Genomic DNA, 12,746 nt, shown 5'->3' on the forward strand with positions numbered 1-12,746 from the left:
ATGGTGCAGTAAAGTTTGTGTGTGTGTGTGTGTGTGTGTGTGTGTGTGTTTGGGTTTAAAGATGATTCCAAGGGTTCCTGACTGGGGCCCCTAAAATGCTACAGCAGTTGTTTCTTCTGAATGATGGTGTGACATACAGTTTTTAAAGCAGTAGGATTAACCACGATGACTAACTGATGACCAACTGACCTATCATGTGAAATCACTCATTTACAGAAAGACAGCATGATTGTCATGACATGTTGCATAAACACAGTATTGGCCAAAACTCAACACAGCATTTTACCATTTTTCCTTTCTCTCTTGCCAAAGCACAGAGATGAAAATCCAGGCCAAACAAAAGTAAAGGACCAAACCTTAAACCTGATGACTTGGTTTGTTCAAAATAGGAAGTATACTATATACTGTAGCCAAAAGCTTGTGAATACCTTGACCACTTACACCCATGTATTCTAAAATTAAGTAAAATATATTCTGGATTTGAGATATAACATTGTTGTACCCTAGAATGTATGAAATCTTTTACTGCACCGTACCAATTTTAAAATGAATTTATAAGTTGTACATAATATCCCTAAACTGACACTGCATCTACATTTTGTGCAGTCAAATGCATTTGATTATGATTAAGGTATCTTGCTTTCTCCACCTCCCTGTCTTCCCCTTTTTCCCTTAATGGATAAGTGTAAAGAGATAAAGAGAGTCCAATACAATATGCCCGTAGTTTTGATCTATGATGAAGCCTATGGAACATTAGATAAGTTTTGTATAATGAAAATGAACTAAACATTTGGCATTAATAGTTGTTTATTGGTTTCAAACTATAACTGACAGTTTATTTCATCTCAATCTTAATAAATTAGAATATAATTATCATAATTAATAATGTGAAATACTGTACTTGATGATTGAATGGATTTTCAGGTGTTCAGGTCAGGTGAGTTGGTTGGCCAATCAGGAACAGTAATATTATGGTCACCAAACCATTTAGTGATTATTTTGGCACGGAGGTAAGGTGCTACCGTCCTGCTGGAAAGGGAACTTGGCATCTCGGGAAAGCTTGTCAGCAGACAGAAGCATGAAGTGCTCAAAAATGTCCTTGTAGACGGCTATGTTGACTTTGGACTCGATAAAACACAGTGGACCAACACCGGCAGATGGGATGGTACCCCAAAGCATCACTTTGGAAACTTGGACTTCATGCAACTTGGATTCCTTTGCACTCTTCCCCCAGACAGGGGCCTTAAATTCCAAATGCAACGCAAAATTTACTTTTATCTGAAAAGAGGGATAACAGTACAATTATTTTTCTCTTTAAACCATGTAAGATGCTTCTTCGTCTTTGGTGTAGGAATGGGAAGGTGCTTGGACAACTTTTGCCTTTTACTGTGCACATACATGGGAGAGATACCAGTACTCATAACAGTACCCACAGTACCCATGGGAGAGACAACAGTACCCATAACTCAGTAAATTATATTTATTCACCTATCCCTATAGCATAATTTTTCCTTTAAAATCATTGGTGTCAGAGACATAAAAAACAACTAAAATTTCCTTCTATACTCGCGATAAGCTAAAGATATTTTTCTCTCTGTGTCCTCACATGGGGAAAAACTTAGTGGTAACAGGAATTGAAGAAAATAGCAATTCATGTAGAGAAACTAGAAAGGCAGGAAAAGCTAGGAAGTCTGTTCGAGTTTATGACGGGGCATACATGCATGGGGAGAGAAGTGGAAAAACAGGCATTAAAGTGGAGAGGCATAAAAGTTTGCCTGAGCACAAACTAATGGGTGGAAATAAAAAATAGCAGTAGTAGCCGTAACAATATGGCACACAGAGCTTTTTGACTTATCAAATTCGCCATCATCTACTGTATGCTGCCACTTATTTAGATGACACTAATACTACTTATACACCTGTGAAGATCATCTATATCTTTTTTGGATGGTGAGGTGAGAAGGACTAACAACCAAATAGCACTGGATGAGGCACAGTATCTGGGTACAGAATTGGCTGAGGGCTGCTGAACCCACAAGAGAAGAAAGTAGAAGCAGTACCTGCAACCTTCGATCAAGAATATGATATGTACTTTTTTCAGGGCTGATGGTTACTACCATTAATTTGTGGCCTTTATGGCAGCAACCCCGCCTGACAGAAGAGATGGAGTGCATATTTCAACACCTGAAAATGTGCCTCACCAGCTCTTCAATTTGACTGAATCTTTACTTCAATCTCCACTTCCTGGTGCACACTGACACGTCAAAGACTGTCCAGAGAGCTGCACAGGACTTGATAAATATTATATGGCTTGCTGACACTTACGTGTGGTTGGATGGCAAGGGCCAAAGACTGCAACCCTTGCTTTACAAGGTGGTTCCAACATCGCCCAGAAGCCCAGCACAGAAATACTTATAGGCTCTTCTCATCTCTCTAGATTCTCGTTAGAATATTACCCAGTAGCAATAATGAGATTCTTAACTGGGATTTAGCTAAAATGCATCATTGTATGTAGGGTTTTGCTTTAAAGGAAAACTTTCAATCAGTATTACACAGAATGACCTAAAAGTTAACAAAATGCAATCCTTGATCTATAGTCAGCTTTGTTAGCATTATATATATGTTTTGTAGGGTTTCATAATAATGACAAAAAATTACTGTCACATTCTTCATGTCATGCACACTCAATCGGCGATCGGCACTAGGACCCGGAAGTAAAGCGGTCGCGAATCAGGAAGTATAAGAGGAGTAAACAAACCACGATTCAACGCTCAGTCATTGAGTTCAGCCCATGTCGGTTCTGGTTGTTCATCCATCGATTCGTGAGTACTCACTTTATTGGGTTTCGCTTTCTGATATTGAGTGTGTGTTTATAGGACGCGGGTTAAATTTGTGTTTTTCCCTTGCTCCCCTTTTGTGAGAGTCCTTAGACTGAGACGCGTGGTTATCCTACCTACTCGCTTTCTTCTGCGTTTAGGTTCACCATCCACGCTACATTGGGCTAATCGCTAAAGCTAAGTCATCTGGTCGCCTAGGTTAGTTCATCCTGACAGAATGACTGAGCCAAAAGCGGTGAACCCAGTGGATTACGCGCATCTCTGCGATGTGGTTGACCAGCATGCCGAGCTAATTAATAAGCTAACCGGGGAGGTCGCTACTCTGCGCCAGGGCATCCAAGACCTCGCACTACCAGAGAGATGGAATGGCATGGACGGGAAGTGTAGTGTGTTCCTAACAGTGCTCGATCTGGTGTTTGAGTTTAATTCCACCAAATACTCCACCGATCTGCTACGCATTGCTCTCCTCGTTTCGTTGCTAACTGGGCAGGCAGCAGAGTGGGCCACGGCAGTGATTAAATCAGACTCAGACACCGCCCATTCATACAATGAATTTACATGCCAGCTTCGACTCACCTTCGAACACCATGCGGGCGAGGTGGAGACCGACACCAAGCTCTATCACCTGCGGCAGGGTGGATTGTCTGTAAGTCGCTACACCGCGGAATTCAGAACCCTCGCCGTGCAGACATCTCTTGGGGACTCCACGCTCCGGACATCCTACTACAAGGGGCTGGCGTCACGCATAAAGGACGAGCTTGCCGGACGAGAGCTTCCAGCTACGCTGGAGGGATTAATCCAGCTAGCTCTCTGCATCGACCAGCGCCTTCTCTCTCGTCCGAAGCCAACCCCAAGGACCCTGCCGCCTGCTTCCACCTCTCACCATACTGCACCTCCACCACCGACCATTTTCACCGCCGCCACTACTGGACCTGTCGGATCTCCACCTCCTGCCGTGGTTGACAACGGAGCCGGGGAACCCATGCAATTAGGATGCGCCTCCCTGACTACAGCAGAACGCGCACGCCGGTATCGAGAGGGGTTGTGTGCTTACTGTGGGTCCGCGGCACACCACCGAGCGATTTGCCCTCTTCGTCCGGGAAACGCGCAGCCCCGGTGAGCCGGAGGAGAGACTCACCGGGCTCCCTCCAAATCTCCAGCACGACCGACACAACTATTCAGGTAATCCTTCAATTTGGCCACAAACGAGTCAGAAGTGCAGCGTTTATCGACTCCGGTGCCGCCGGCAACTTCATTGACTCCACTTATGCCAAAGAAATGGGGGTAAAGATCGAGGCGTTATCCCAGCCAGTGCAAATCACTTCTGTCGACGGTCGGCCCCTGTCGTCCAGCCCCATCACCCACCAGACTCAGACCATCACCCTCATCATCAATCAACACCACGAACCCATTTAATTCCACCTCACCTCCATTTCCTCACCTCCCATCATTCTCGGATACCTCTGGCTGCTACAGCATGACCCTCTCATTTACATTTAGGCATTTGGCTGACGCTCTTATCCAGAGCGACTTACATTTTTATCTCATTACACATCTGAGCAGTTGAGGGTTAAGGGCCTTGCTCAAGGGCCCAACAGTGGCAACTTGGTGGTTGTGGGGTTCGAACCTGGGATCTTCCGAACCGTAGTCCAATGCCTTAACCACTGAGCTACCCCTGGCCAGCTATTTCCTGGACTAGAAATAGAATCCTCCAGTGGGGGCCGACCTGCACTGAGCTGTGCCTACGGGACCCAGCTGGGACGTGTGCCTTTCACCAGCACTCCACCACGTTCCTGGGTTTTGTCATCTTGTCCCAGGGTGTGGCCATGGATCCGCAGAAACTGGAAGCTGTTCGTCATTGGCCCCTACCCAGGACTCTCAAACAGCTTCAACGGTTTCTCGGGTTTGCGAACTTCTATCGTCGCTTTATCCGGGGCTACAGTACAGTTGCAGCACCACTAACCAGTCTGACCAGGCCCTCCTCTCGTCCCTTCCATCTCACTCCTGAAGCCACCTCCGCCTTTCAAGAACTCTGTTACCGCTTCACCACTGCACCCATTCTTCTTCACCCAGATGCCAACCAACCGTTCGTTGTAGAGGTGGACGCGTCAGATGTGGGCGCTGGCGCTGTTCTCTCTCAGCGAGGTCCAGACCAGAAGCTACATCCCTGTGGCTTCTTCTCCAAGAAATTTGACCCCACTCAGCAGCGATACGGGGTAGGGGACCGGGAGCTGTTGGCCATAAAGTGGGCCTCGGAGGAATGGCGTCACTGGCTCCAGACGCCAGTGAGCCGTTCATGGCCATGCCTCACGTGTTCCCCCTTTTGTGCATACAAAAGCCCGCTCATCCGGTTGGGTTTTAATACCTTTTAAAAGTAATTTTTGCATGAGCTCTTTGAATAGCCTGCTTTCAATCATTACAAATCTCATGCACTTATTCCTAAATCTCATGCACTTATTGACTAAAGTCAGCCTTTCTGTAATTGTCACGGCTTCACACACGTGCAGAAGGGAAGGCCGTCTACCTAGTGAGCTTCGGAGTGAGCAAGAAGCGGTATAAGATTTAGGCACATGCCCATTACACTGTAATATATACTGTATTTAGTGCAGGTCTGGTGTCAGTGCCCAGCTGGTATACAGGTACACGGCTGGCGAAAGACGGCAGCGGGCAGAGTGGCAGACTGAAGCACTCCAGCGAACACAAGCCAAGACCGGCCCCTCCCAGCTTTCTCTGGGCGAAGCCACAGACGGAAGTCTCACCTGGCTTCGCCCTCTCTTTCTTGGCTGCGATGAGGGGCCCTAACGCACTCCTCTTGGTGGCCTTTTCCTCTTTGGCGGCGGGAGATGTGAAGGCGGACTCTATGCAGGAGTAAAGCTGCTACGGGAGCTCGAACGGTTCTGTCCCGCGTTGTCCTTCTCATTCGCATTGTCCTGGTCTCGGAAGCTTTATTAGCATTATAAGTTATAAGTATCTATTTTTTAAAAAGGCAAAACATTACATAATAACACAGGCCCTGCACGCTCATGCACACCCAACCTGGAACTATTGACTATCAAATGTCTTCCTTTTTTACCTTCCTCTGGAATTTACATCAGTCATAATCCGCACCATTTATAATCCACACGGTCACTGTCTTATGCGAGCTGCATGAGGCACTCACATAGCACCAGACACAACAATGGGACGGGACAAACTTTTATGAGCACATTACCTGGCCCACCAGGGGCGAAAGGACACTGAATCATTGTTATACAACAGTCAAGGACGGCTACAAGGCACAATCTTGCCTCCTGTTAGAGAACTCCAACCACCCCGCCATTTTCCTCATGCCAAAATACAAAAAAAGGCTTTGGCAGATGAGCTCCTTCTATGCTCGCTTCAAAGCTGCAGCTAAAAACGAGGCTGCAGCTAATGATAGTCAGACTGTCCAGAGTCCTTAGAGCCTGTGCAGACCAGCTCGCACCTGTGTTCACAGAAATATTCAACTTCTCTTTATTCCAGTCGGTTATCCCCACATGCTTTAAAGAGTCCTTCATTGTTCCTGTCCCAAAGAAACCCCAACTGCTTCCCTCAACGATTATCGCCCTGTAGCCCTCACCTCAGTAGTGATAAAGCGGCTGGTCAGAGACTTCATCATCTCTTCACTACCTGAAACACTGGATCCATTACAGTTTGCTTACTGTGATGCCATCTCTCATCTCCTCCATACATCTCTCCCTCACCTGGACACTAGAAGGGGGAATTATGTTAAAATGCTCTTTGTCAACTACAGCTCAGCATTTAATACCATTAATTTCCTACAAACTCACCACCAAGTGAGTTGGTGGGGCACCTGGCACTCAGCCCATCCCTGTGCCAGTGGATCTCCAGTTGCCTAACTGGCAGACCACAGGCAGTAAGAATGGGTAGACATATCTCAGCCTCCCTCACTCTTAACACTAGAGCCACCCAGGGCTGTTTTTTGAGCCCGTTATCGTACTCATTGTACATGTATGACTGCGTGGCCACTGCCAACTCCACCACCATCATCAAGTTTGCTGACGACACCATTGTGGGGGCCTGATCACTGACAACCATGAGATGGCCAGATTTGAAATCTGGAGAACTGGTGCCAAAGGAACAATCTCCTTCTAAACATCAGCAAAAACAAAGGAGTTGATAGTGGACTTCAGTACAAAGCAGCAGAGGAACTACCAGACCCCCGTTATCAACAGTCCAGTGGAGAGAGTGTTCCGTCGATGTTCACATCATGCAGGACCTGTCATAGTCCTGTCCCATCAACACTTTGGTGAAAAAGGCCCGGCAGCGTCTCTACCATCTCAGATGCTTGAGAGACTTCAGACTGCCCTCCAGAGTGCTCAGGAATATCTACTCCTGCACCATAGAGAGCAACATGACGGGAAACATCACGACCTGGTTCGGTACTAGCACCATGCAGGATAGACAAGCTCTACAGAGGGTGGATTGGTCAGTTGAGCGCATCATCCGCACCGAGCTCCCTGACCTGAACTCAATTTACAGGAAGACCGTAAAGGACCCAGCAATGGACTGTTCTCTCTGTGGGCCAATACCAAGAGACTTAAGAGGAGCTTCTTCTCGCAGGCGATACGGTCTCTCAATTAGTACCTCACACAGTGCTAAATCATTTTGCACATTTATACTTATGGACATTGGTATTTCTTGCACTAATTCTGGACATTCATGGACACTTATGGACACTGCACACCTCCACATTAATGCACATTCACATAATTCTACTCCATTTCTTTGCTTTTAGTAAGACACTTTCATGGATATTGGTAACACCTCCCCACCCCCCTCCCCGGGCATTTCTATTTAAATTCCCACTTCATTTCCACACTAAAATTTAAATATTTTTCTATATCTTTACAGAAACCATCTCTTCTCCATATTTGTACAGCTAAATTAATTCTTATATTGTATATTTTGTCTTCTATAGATATATTATTCTTATCTTAGCTATATTTATTTCCTATTAATAATCTTTTATTTTTAAGGTCACGGGCGGTCATTTAAGCATTTTACTGCATATCGTACTCTGTATGACTGTGTATGTGACTAATAAAATTTTAATTTGATGTTTAACAGCTTTCACTTCTCCTTGCTTTTCTTCCTTCTGAGCTGTGTTCCTCCCTCTCGTCCTTTGACCTTGTTTGGTCTTATCATTGACTCTGCCACGCAATGACTCCAGCACGTTCGTTCCTTTGATCCTGTGATCCTGTTTTTGAATCATTACCGCAAATGTTCCTTGTTTGTATTAGCTTTTAAATTATACTGCTTTCCCCCATTTATACAAAAAACTTTATTATTAGTATTTTTTTATTAAAGATTTTTTTAAGTGCATTGTTATTTTTCAAATAGGCCTCCCTTCAAAGCAGTTTTTACTGAGAAGCTAAGCAGGCTCATACCTGCTCATATAATTTATTATTAGTAGTAATTTCCCTATTTTTTTTTAACTGCAATGTTATTGTTTAAATAGGCCTCCCTTCAAAGCAGCTTTCAGTTAGGGTCATACCAGTCTAAGAGTGCCTGGTTTTGTCTGATGTCAGAAGCTAAGCAGGCTTGTGCCTGGTTAGTGCTTGGATGGGAGACTGGTTGGCAGTAGCAGGTGCTGTAAGCTATTTAGTTTTATTCAGTATAGTTAAAAAAAAAATAAACTGCATTGATATTGTTCAAACAGGGCTCTCTTCAAACCAGCTTTCACTTAGGGCCATACCAGTCTGAGAATGCCAGATCTTGTCTGATCTCAGAAGCTAAGCAGGCTCCGGCCTGGGCTTTAAAAAAAAACAAAAAAAACAATCCATAACCAAACTTCCCATCCCCCCCAACATTAGACATAAATATAAGGATACTATACCAGTCAGATGTTTATTGAAAAGAAAATAATAAGCTTAATAAGAAAACTAGTGTTTTCCGAGGCCCCACCAAACAATGCAATAAGTGGGGATGCCTCTATGACCTTTCCAAATAGTCCAGAAAAGGTCTCAAAAATGTTTGTCCAAACCATGTAAACTTGGACATGTCCAAAACATATACAGCAGAGTTGCAAGAGCACTGGCCAATTTAGTGTTGGAGGTTTTATGGCTAAATTTCACCAGCCTGGTGGCCAATCTTTATTAATTGCACATTCTACCAGCAAAAGCAGAGTGTGAAGGTTTAATTAGCAAAGTAAATGCACAGTTTTATATTGCAAGACACTATTTTAAAATATTTTGGGTGACATATTAGAGTTTAAAAGAGCACAAATTGTTGGTGCTCATCAATTTTAGTTGATGAGTCCACCTTCACTGTCTTTCCCACATCTGGGAAAGTTATGGTGTGGAGAAGACTGTTACATGCCCAGAGTGAAGCATGGGGGTGAAACAGTGATGGTTTGGGCTGCAATATCATGGCATTCCCTAGGCGCAATACTTGTGCTAGATGGGGGCGTCACTGCCACGGACTGCTAAACAATTCTGGAGGACCATGTGCACCCAATGGTTTAAACATTATATCCTAAAGGTGGTGTCGTGTATCTGGATGATAATACACCAATTCACACAGCAAGACTGGTGACAGAGTGGTTTGATGAACATGAAAGTAAAGTTACCCATCTTCCATGGCCTGTAAAGTCACCAGATCTAAATAATATTGAGCCACTTTAGGGTGTTTTGGAGGAGCGAGTTAGGAAATGTTTTCCTCCACCAGTATCACATAGTGATCTGGCCTCTATTCTGCAAGAAGAATGGCTCAAAACTCCTTAAAAAAGACTCGTATCAGTAATTCCCAAGACGGATTGATGCTGTATTAGCTGGAAAAGGGGGCCCTACACCATACTAATTAATTATTGTGGTCTAAAACCAGGCGTTTCAGTTTCATTGTCCAACCCCTGTATATCAGCTTCAATCTTATGAAGTCTGACTAACCAATGTAAACGATGTACAATCTTAAACTGTATTACAGCATGCGTAATTTTATTTTCGATTTTATTTGTATAGTGCTTTTAACAAATTGTCATTGCAGCTTTACACAATTAAAAAAATTATATAAGTTTGTATGGAATATGAATGTGTGTAAATCAAAATGGTCAGATAGTCCCTGATGAGCAAGCCGAGGGTAACAGTGGCAAGGAAAAACTCCCTGAGATGGCAATAGGAAGAAACCTTGAGAGGAACCAGACTCAACAGGGAACCCATCCTCATTTGGGTGAAACAGAAAGCAGGAATTAATCTGCATTCATACTGTGTGTTAGGTGGCAGGCAATTCAGCATAACAGTTAATGTTAATTAATGTTAATATGGAGTCCAGGTAGTTATTGGAGGCTCAGGATGATAAGAAAATTCCCTGTATTATACCATATTATACTGGTATATTTGTACCAAATTTCCTCTGAAATTGGTTCATCTAAATCCATCTCTCAATTATTCCTGAATAAATCTAAAGATGGTAAACCATACACACTGAGTAATTAATAAATCTTGCTTATAGCCTGTTTTTGGACTGGTTGGCAAGGCCAGGAGAGATACCATCTACTCCAGAAAGAGACTCGAACAGGTGTGGAGGAATTGCAAGTGAGCAGAGCAGAGGCTCCCTGGAACATCTTCCCAGCAGCTACAACATCACTCAGACCAAACAGTGTCATCACCTCAGAGGCTTCCAAGCTAAGAACAAGGAACTGGTCAAGGAATGCAGAAATAGAAACTTGCGGATCTTCTATGCCATAAAAGTTGGACGTAGAGGCTTTGCATGACTCACATTCTGCATCAGCCACAGCTGGGCATTAAAAGAGGGGCCAAAAAGAGTGAGGGTGTCTAATGTTGTCCCAGTGCATTATTGGTGATATATCTCAGATACCTAATTGTCAATAAGGGCCTTTGACACTTGCAATTATATTTTAATATACCATAGTAACATCTGACAGCACAGAAAGACAGGTAGACATATGTGGGCTTCCACCTGAAATAATATCAATGATTAAATTAAAGCTGATCAGCTTATATTTAGCTTTTAACTATTTTCAAAAATTCTTTTCCCATCAGTGATGGGTACTTACACTAGTAATAAATAAAAGAAGCATTCTTTACAATCTCAATGAGGAAATGTTTAAATAATTAGTAGATTATAGCTATAACATGACTTATAAACCCTGGTATATGACCATGTGCTGATTTTTTCAAAAGATGCTTGCAAATAAGAATTGCGATAGTAAGAGAGATAAAGAGAGTAAACAGGAGTATAAGGAGATAAGCTGTAAAGTAAAAAGGAGAATGGCAAAGGCTAAGACAGGCGTATAGTGAGTTGTATGGGAAGCTAAACTCAAAGGAATGAGAAAAGGATTTATATTGACTAACCAGACAGAGAGAAAGTGACCATGTGGGAAAGGACATACTACAGGCTAGGGTGATAAAAGATGCAGATGGAAATGTACTGACAAACAAAGAGAATGTTTTTGAGAAGGTAAAGGCAGTGTTTTAGGTAGTACAGGGAAATAGTACGGACGACATGAGGACCGCTATGAAGACAATTAAGAGTGGAAAGTTGGTCCAGATGACATTCCAGTGGAGGCATGAAAGTGTTTGGGAGAGATAGCAAAGTAATTGCTTACTAGATAATTTAACAGGATCTTAAAAAGAGAGTCATGTGAGGCGCTGGGCGAGCTGTGTGACGAGATGAGATTAGAAGACACTTAGAGGACAGTTTACGATGCGTTGTAGCTGGGACACGTGGAAGGTGGGATGAATGCGTCGCATGGATAAAGGAAGTAAAAATCGGATGACGCACGGATTGATTAACTTGGTTATTGTAAATGGACCGATGAAACGTGGAGAGAGCTTGTGTGAAAGTGTCTTTAAGGGGATGTCTCTGGTGGCGAGCATGACTCTGTCTCCCACGTGATACCTGGGGGTCTTGGAGCGATGACGGTCAGCCTGTCTCTTGTACAACCTGAACGCTTGCAGTAGGGATCAACTGGCTCGTAACCATGTCCATTTGTAGCGACAGATGGCAGAGAGTTGTGAGCGTACTGGGTCCATGGGAGAAACTTGCTCCAGGTTGTAACATCCTGGGTGGTCACCGGAGGGCGATTTCCATAGCTTGGTTCTTTCGTTCCATTGGACTGGGGGTAAAAGCCAGAAGACAGGCTAGGGGTGGCCCCGATGAGTTTACAAAAAGCTTTCCAGAAGCGTGAGGTGAACTGAGGGCCACGATCTGATACTATGTCAGTGGGGAGACTGTGGAGACGAAAAACATGAAGGATTAACTGCTCAGCAGTTTCCTTGGCTGAGGGAAGCTTGACTGGAACAGTCAATGATGGTCATGATACAGGTGTTCCCATTGAATGAGGGTAGGCCCGTTACGAAATCCAGCGGGATGTGCGACCAGGGGCGGTGAGGTATGGGTAAGGGTCTAACGAGGCCAGCCGGTGGGCGGTTGTTGGGTTTGCAACAGGTGCAGATGTCGCAGGCTGCCACAAAGCTGGAAACGTCCTTCCCCATCGTGGGCCACCAGAAGCGCTGTTGAGGAATAAAGAGTGTCTGGGCAGAGCCTGGGTGACAGGACAGCTTGGATCCATGACCCCTTTCCAGGACCTGGGAGCGTAGACCGAGGGGAACGAAGAGACGATCTGGAGGGACATTGCTTGGGCCGGGCTCCTGAGTCAATGCCTGCTTAACTTTTGCCTCAATGTCCAGTTCCACAGCAGCTACCAGACAACGTGAGGGCAGGATAGTGTCGGACGGCGCAGAGTCATGGGGAAAATCAGAACTGACGTGATAGAGCGTCAGACTTGGTGTTTGAACTGGGAGAAGAAAAGGGACCAGCGAGCCTGTCGGCCATTGAGCCTCTTGGCCTTATGTAGGTATTCGAGGTTCCTGTGATCAGCCCATACTAGAAATGGGAGCCTGGTTCCCT

This window comes from Clarias gariepinus, chromosome 6 (assembly GCF_024256425.1).
Source record: "Clarias gariepinus isolate MV-2021 ecotype Netherlands chromosome 6, CGAR_prim_01v2, whole genome shotgun sequence".
Classification (NCBI taxonomy): domain Eukaryota; kingdom Metazoa; phylum Chordata; class Actinopteri; order Siluriformes; family Clariidae; genus Clarias; species Clarias gariepinus.